A 5,981-nucleotide genomic window follows, 5' to 3' on the forward strand; every position below is an offset into this window, starting at 1 on the left:
CGCCCTGGATGCTGGAGAGAAGCCATCAGTTGAAGCTCGCGACGAGGCGGTAGACTCTAAGCCGCGCAACAGGGGGCCCTAGTCTCACGAACCGCGAGCGCCCACCATCGAGAAAGAAGATGGCCCCGTCGCCGCTACGTTTTGCCGCGTGTGCTTATCCCGGCGGCATCCTCAGGCGATGGCAAATGGGAGAGGCAAGAGAGGAGTGATGCAATACGTGGGTGGGATGGTCTCTCTGGACTGTTTTCATTCATTTCCATCATCATTATATCTCTATCTCATGGTGTACCTCTTCTGAACCAATCAATTCATCTACAACTTATAATGCATGATGATCAACACGCCAACAATAAAGAAGGGAACATCAAAAGGAAACACACATATGCATTTGCAATAGTTGTCCTCACTCTCCATGGCCCATATGGGGCACAACTAATTCTTAGAATCGGCAACCAAAAATTGCGTAACTTGAAACAAAACCATGCGACCAGACAAAGCCATTGGTGCTTGCAGAAAAGTACCACATCATGAAATAATTGCCACGTCCCCGCAAAACAAGAAATAATTGCCACGATATTGTCATAAGAAAGAGTTGATTATTTTATGCAATGGAAAGTCAAAAGTCAAAACCATTGGGAAGAAATCATAAAAATAAAGAATGTCGTGTTTGTTGGTTTCGCATCCTCTGCCTTCTCCCATAGATATTTTTTTCCAAACCACGCGATAACCTTCATTAGTTTTTTCCAAGCCGCCCCCACATCCTCGTTTACGAAAAAAGGATCCCTTGCAAAACAACCAACACAAAATCAAATAAATCGCCAATAGCAAGAAATCCATTGCAAGCAAACAACAAAATCAACTCATATAGTTGTACATACACAATCTCAATCAAATCATATATTTCTTTAGGTGCCTATGGACTCTTCCCCCACAACATATCTCAATCTTAACCCAATCAAGACAAAAAAAATTCTACGTTGAACCACTAGAATAAAGTTGCTCCGTTTCAATGCACGAGTATTTAGCTAGTACCTATAAACGTGCAGTAAAAGTCATTAATTCTCTGATCTCTAGCAACACACTGCAACAAACTACATGTAGATGTATGAAAAAAAACATCTTTCAAGCCCCCGACAAAAAAAAACATCTTTCAAGAAAATAAAGCTACGACTGCAATGCCAAACAAGAGAGGTTTTCAGGAATAAACATGCTATATTTCTTGACATTGTTTGTTTTCAGGTTGCTTACCACATGGGCCATGTGGTAAACATGCTATAAATAAGCAAAATTAAACTCTCAAGCTGTTCTAGGGAAATCCCTATTCGCCGCTCGCTGCGGCAAAATGTCGGGCTACCGCACAGGGCAGCGCAGCGAGCGACAAACCTGGGCCGGCCCACTAATACATATTGCGTCCAACCGGTTTTGGGAACTTTCTAGAAGGTTCCCTGAACCGGGTTTTGCCTGTATCGTTTCTTCTGGTTCTTTTTCGGCTTTCTATTGTTTTTTCATTTCTCCTTTTTTGTTCCTGTTTCTTTTTCATATTTTTCGTTTTTGTTTTTTGTTTCATTTTCTTTTTCAAGTTTATTTTTCTTTCTCAGAACTTGTTCGCGGTTTTACAAAAAAATTATGATTTTCTTTTTTATTTATTTTTCTTTTCTTATCATTTTTTTAAATCGAAAAATTTAAATTTTGTTCGTGTTTCCAAAAAATGTTCTAAAAATTCAAAATCTGTTCTTGTTACACAAAAAGGTACAAATCTTTCAAAATTCAGACCGGATTTCAATTTTTTGTTCACACATTCAAAAAATGTTCGCGCTTCCAAATTTGTTCGGAATTTTTCAAAATTGTTCTTCGTTTCAAAATATGTTCTCAAAATTCAAAAAATGTTCATACTTTAGAAAATTGTTTGCGCTTCCAAATTTGTTCAGGATTTTTCAAAAATTTTCTCTGTTTCAAATTTGTTCTCAAGATTCAAAAAATGTTTGGGAATTGAAAAAAATGTTCCAGCTTTCCTAATTTGTTCACAAATTCAATAATAGTTCATGTTTTTCAATTTTGGTCACAAATTCAAAAAATGTTCTGGAAGTTTTAAAAATTAAAAAAATTTATTTTTTGTTCACAAATTCAGGAAATGTTCCCTTTTTCAAATTTGTTCACATCATTAAAATGTTCCTGTTTTACAAAAATTGTACGAAAATTCGAAAAATGTTTTTATTTTGAAGAAAATATTCATAATTTCGAAAAATTCAGTTGTAGGAGGTCGTTGATTCGACCCAATAAATGGACTGTAGGTCTTTTTGCGGATTAATGTTTAAGTTTAGTCTCTGTTGTCTACGTCTTTAACTGTCGCACTGCAATTGGACATGAGATGGTCTGTGTCGCAGTGGTTTGCACGGCAAGCGAATTTGTGCGAAGTCTCGTGTTTGAGCTAGCGTGATTTTCGTTTTTTGCGATTTTTCATGTCGGGAACGTGCCGCCGCGTGCCACTGTAAATGGGCCGGCCCACGCTAGCCGCTCCTGTGCGAAGTGCCAGCACTTTGCCGCAGCGAGCGGCCTATAGGAGCTCCCCTGTTCTAGCTCCCATCTTTTTTTCTTTCTTTCTTTCAATTTAGACCGGTTCCCTGGAGCCCAGCCCAAGCGAGGGTAATTCTTTTTTTGAGGTGAAGCGAGCGTACATTTGCGTCCGGTAGAAGTAGTGGGCCGCAATTCTCCTCCTAGCCGAACCCACCAACAGCCCAAGCGAGTGTACCTGCCGTGAAACAAAAATCTTGAGCACCGCCGAGGAGTGGAAAGAAACCCCCAAATCGCATCGCCTCCTCCTCCCACGCCAGCCGGAATCCTCCTCCGCAGCCGCCTACGGTACCTCAGTCGAGCTCCTTCTTCCCCACTCCGGGCGAAATTTCTCTCTCCGTGAACTCGTAAGAGGTCGGCGTTTGCGGGCGCGGGGGATACGCCGGAGTCAGAGCATCCGCGGCGACCGGAGACCAAGGAGGAGGAAGGCGAGGAAGGTGCGGGCGCGTTGAAGGCGAATTCGCCATCCTTCCGGCGCCGTGAGGTGACCTGCGCGCGGCGGAGCTGGGCGTCCACTCAGCCACTCAGGTAACACGACGAGCCTTGTACTACGAGATCTTTTTAGTCTCACACATCGCCAAGCGACTAGGGATCCCACCAGTTTAGACTTTAGAGGCTTTGGGTTAGAGGGGCGCGGGCAGAGGGGGGAGCTATGCCTCACCAAGACGGTGAGGGGCGGCGGGGCATATCGCTCCCATGATTTTTTTTTTAACTTGCACACATTTCGTAGTTGTAGGCAGGCATTTAGATAGTAAACGTCTCCGAGCTGAAATTTCTTTATCCAATGAAGATCACTTGTGTACCTCACCATGCTAAAGATAGATAATACAGTAGAATACTGAATAGTTGGAGAGTAGTGGTGGTGGTGATTATAACGACCAATAAAACACAGAATTAACATTTTCTCGGAGGATTGTGTCTGTTGGGCAAACTAAATGTGAGAAAGTATTTTCTTCAAATTTGTAGCTTGCAATTACCCAAAGCAATGGAAAACAAATTATTAGGGATTATGATTGATGGTAATGTTTCTGAAGATGGCTCACAAGCATAGTAGCTAGAGTTTGTTCTAGACAATGATCTCAATTGGATACACATGTACAGTTGCAAATAATTATTAACAGTAGTGTACGTCATACCAATGCATATTAAGCTACTCGTACTTTCTAGAAAGCCTAACATAACTTCCTTTGTGCTTACATCTTTTGTAAGTGTGTAAATGTTAAAATCTACTGCCAGGCTCGTCTAATCTTTAACATCTTCCTGCATGAGATGAGGTAGAACTTAACATCAAGATTTTCATCAAATTTTAAGTGTCCTCAGTCTTTACTGATGTTAAGACACAATGGACTTTTAGAAGCTGGGAGTAAATGAGATTTCAACATAAAGAGTAGTACAAACTAGTGGATTAGCAGATAAAATGGCATATGTTGGTGTGGCAACCATCTATTTGCTGTGCTTATTTGTCAGATTCTTGATCATAGGGTCAGATATTAGTGCATCTTCATTCCTGATTGTTTGCTCCATCAGGTACCATAGTTTAAGGGCAGATGCACGTTGGTTACTGAAGAGACCTGAAACCTCTCTTAGAAAAGAAATAGGACAACTTCTTTGTTTCAAGAGGAGCAACTTGAATCTGAAGTATGCCAAAATTACATTCCACATTTACATAATTGTGTTTACCTTTTGATTATTACATGATGGGTACAGACTGTTCCTTTTGACCCGTGCTTCAAGGTTGAGTAGCGGCGGCTCTGGCAGCGATGGACAGAACAAGCAGTGGAGGTGTCAGAGGGGAAGGCGAGAAGAAGGCGGCTGCAGCATGCGACGTGGAGGCGCTGCGCAAGTGCCTGCAGGAGAACAAGGGTGATCGTGTCAAGTGCCAGGCTCACATCGATGCCTTCCGATCCTCATGTTCTGTCAGCCCCACCACTACCTCCGATGGCCATCCTGCTGTATGATCTTCCACTTCTTGCTCCCAAATCAGAATAATTTCTTTTCACTAACTTTTACCCATGTATTAATTAAGTAAATCCTTCCTACCCAGATTGACCCAGATTAACAGGTCTTATCTGATACACTATTTTAAACAAATGAAATTTTCTTCAAGTTAAAAGGCAAACATGGACTCATCTGAAACTTGATTTAGAGCATGACACCGTTGTTTTCAGTGTTAGATTAGTCATCACTCCGAGGTCTTCGAGACAAACGAAATAGGTGCTTTGGGAAGACATCAGTATCAATAAAGCCGATAAACATAGTATGCATGCAGATAGATCCTACATACAGAAAAACAAATCATGTTATCTTGTAACTTCTAAACACACTCTCTGAACCAGTTGGTAGAGTTTCAAGTGCAATTAGGACTGAAACATGATGCTATTTTTCTGGTGCAGGTAAAAAAGGGGATGTGAAACACAATGGTTCTGTTGCTGGTGTAGTTTTACAAGAAACTGCATGGAATACGTATGATGAATAAGGTGACGACTCAAATGCAACATATGTGGATGGTCATGTGAAAGAGGATAATTAGAACTAGGGTATGTTTGATTTGTAGCCAACATGTACCTTATCAATTTTTTTGGCTGTGACCAAAACTTTGGTCATGGTTTGGATGGTTGTTAACTTTTTGGCATGCCAATGGCTTCATACCACGCTAGTTCATTTTTTCTGCTAATATTGCCCAGCTCATTGGCACACAAAACCTTGACCAAAATTTGGCTAGCCAAATATTTGGTGGGTCAACCCAGGGCTCAAACCAAACTTACCCTAAGACCTAATAATTATCCTATATATGGTATTTGTTGGTGCAGAAAGAACCATTGGCAAAACTCCGAAACTTGATGTCACTATTATCTTCAACGAGTCACTTTTTGCTACGGGCTGTGCTAGGCTATTTCAAAAGTTGGAGTCGGTCTAGTCTAGTGTTTTGCATAATAGGCACCTGATTCAATAAACCTTGTAAGGTATACAAGCTTATCTTTTTTCCTTCTTCCACTTTTCCTTAGGGATTTGGTTGAATAAAATGGTTAGTTGATCACTATCTACTCATACAATACTTGTAGCTAGTTGGTTTATGGTGTTGACATGTTAAAATTACAACACAGAGAGTTGGTTGTTCTTGTGTCACCCTGTTGAGTTTCCAGTCCAGATTCGGGAAGTAGGACCAAATATCTCTGTTTTGGTTCACTCCAAACAATAATAATCTCCTGCTTCAACAATGAAGATGTAAATTCAGTCAGTGAGTCTCCAGCGTTGTGGTTACTTCCTAGAGTTTACTGGTGTCCGGTTTCATCGACCAACGCCTAGGTAGCAATGAGTAGGCTGGTCAGAATTAACTTCACTGTTAAAAGGTGTCATGTGCCTTCTCATCTTAGAAGTGATGATTGGTTTATGTTGGAAGAGTTGTCTTG

At 41.0% G+C, this 5,981-nt stretch overlaps 1 long non-coding RNA gene across 4 annotated transcripts; it reads left to right on the forward strand.

The window, feature by feature from the left end:
- The first annotated feature begins 2,764 nt into the window (after nucleotides 1-2,764).
- On the forward strand, nucleotides 2,765-5,232 carry LOC119301705. Of its 4 annotated transcripts, none has more exons than XR_005147158.1 (4): nucleotides 2,765-3,099; nucleotides 4,099-4,209; nucleotides 4,279-4,523; nucleotides 4,965-5,232. It is a non-coding gene; the product is annotated as an uncharacterized LOC119301705 (long non-coding RNA). The 4 variants fall into 4 exon arrangements; XR_005147159.1 differs by having other exon boundaries at nucleotides 2,766-3,099; nucleotides 4,306-4,523; XR_005147156.1 differs by lacking the exon at nucleotides 4,099-4,209 and having other exon boundaries at nucleotides 2,768-3,099.
- The last annotated feature ends 749 nt before the right edge of the window (nucleotides 5,233-5,981 follow it).

Source organism: Triticum dicoccoides, chromosome 5A (assembly GCF_002162155.2).
Source record: "Triticum dicoccoides isolate Atlit2015 ecotype Zavitan chromosome 5A, WEW_v2.0, whole genome shotgun sequence".
Taxonomy (NCBI): Eukaryota; Viridiplantae; Streptophyta; class Magnoliopsida; order Poales; family Poaceae; genus Triticum; species Triticum dicoccoides.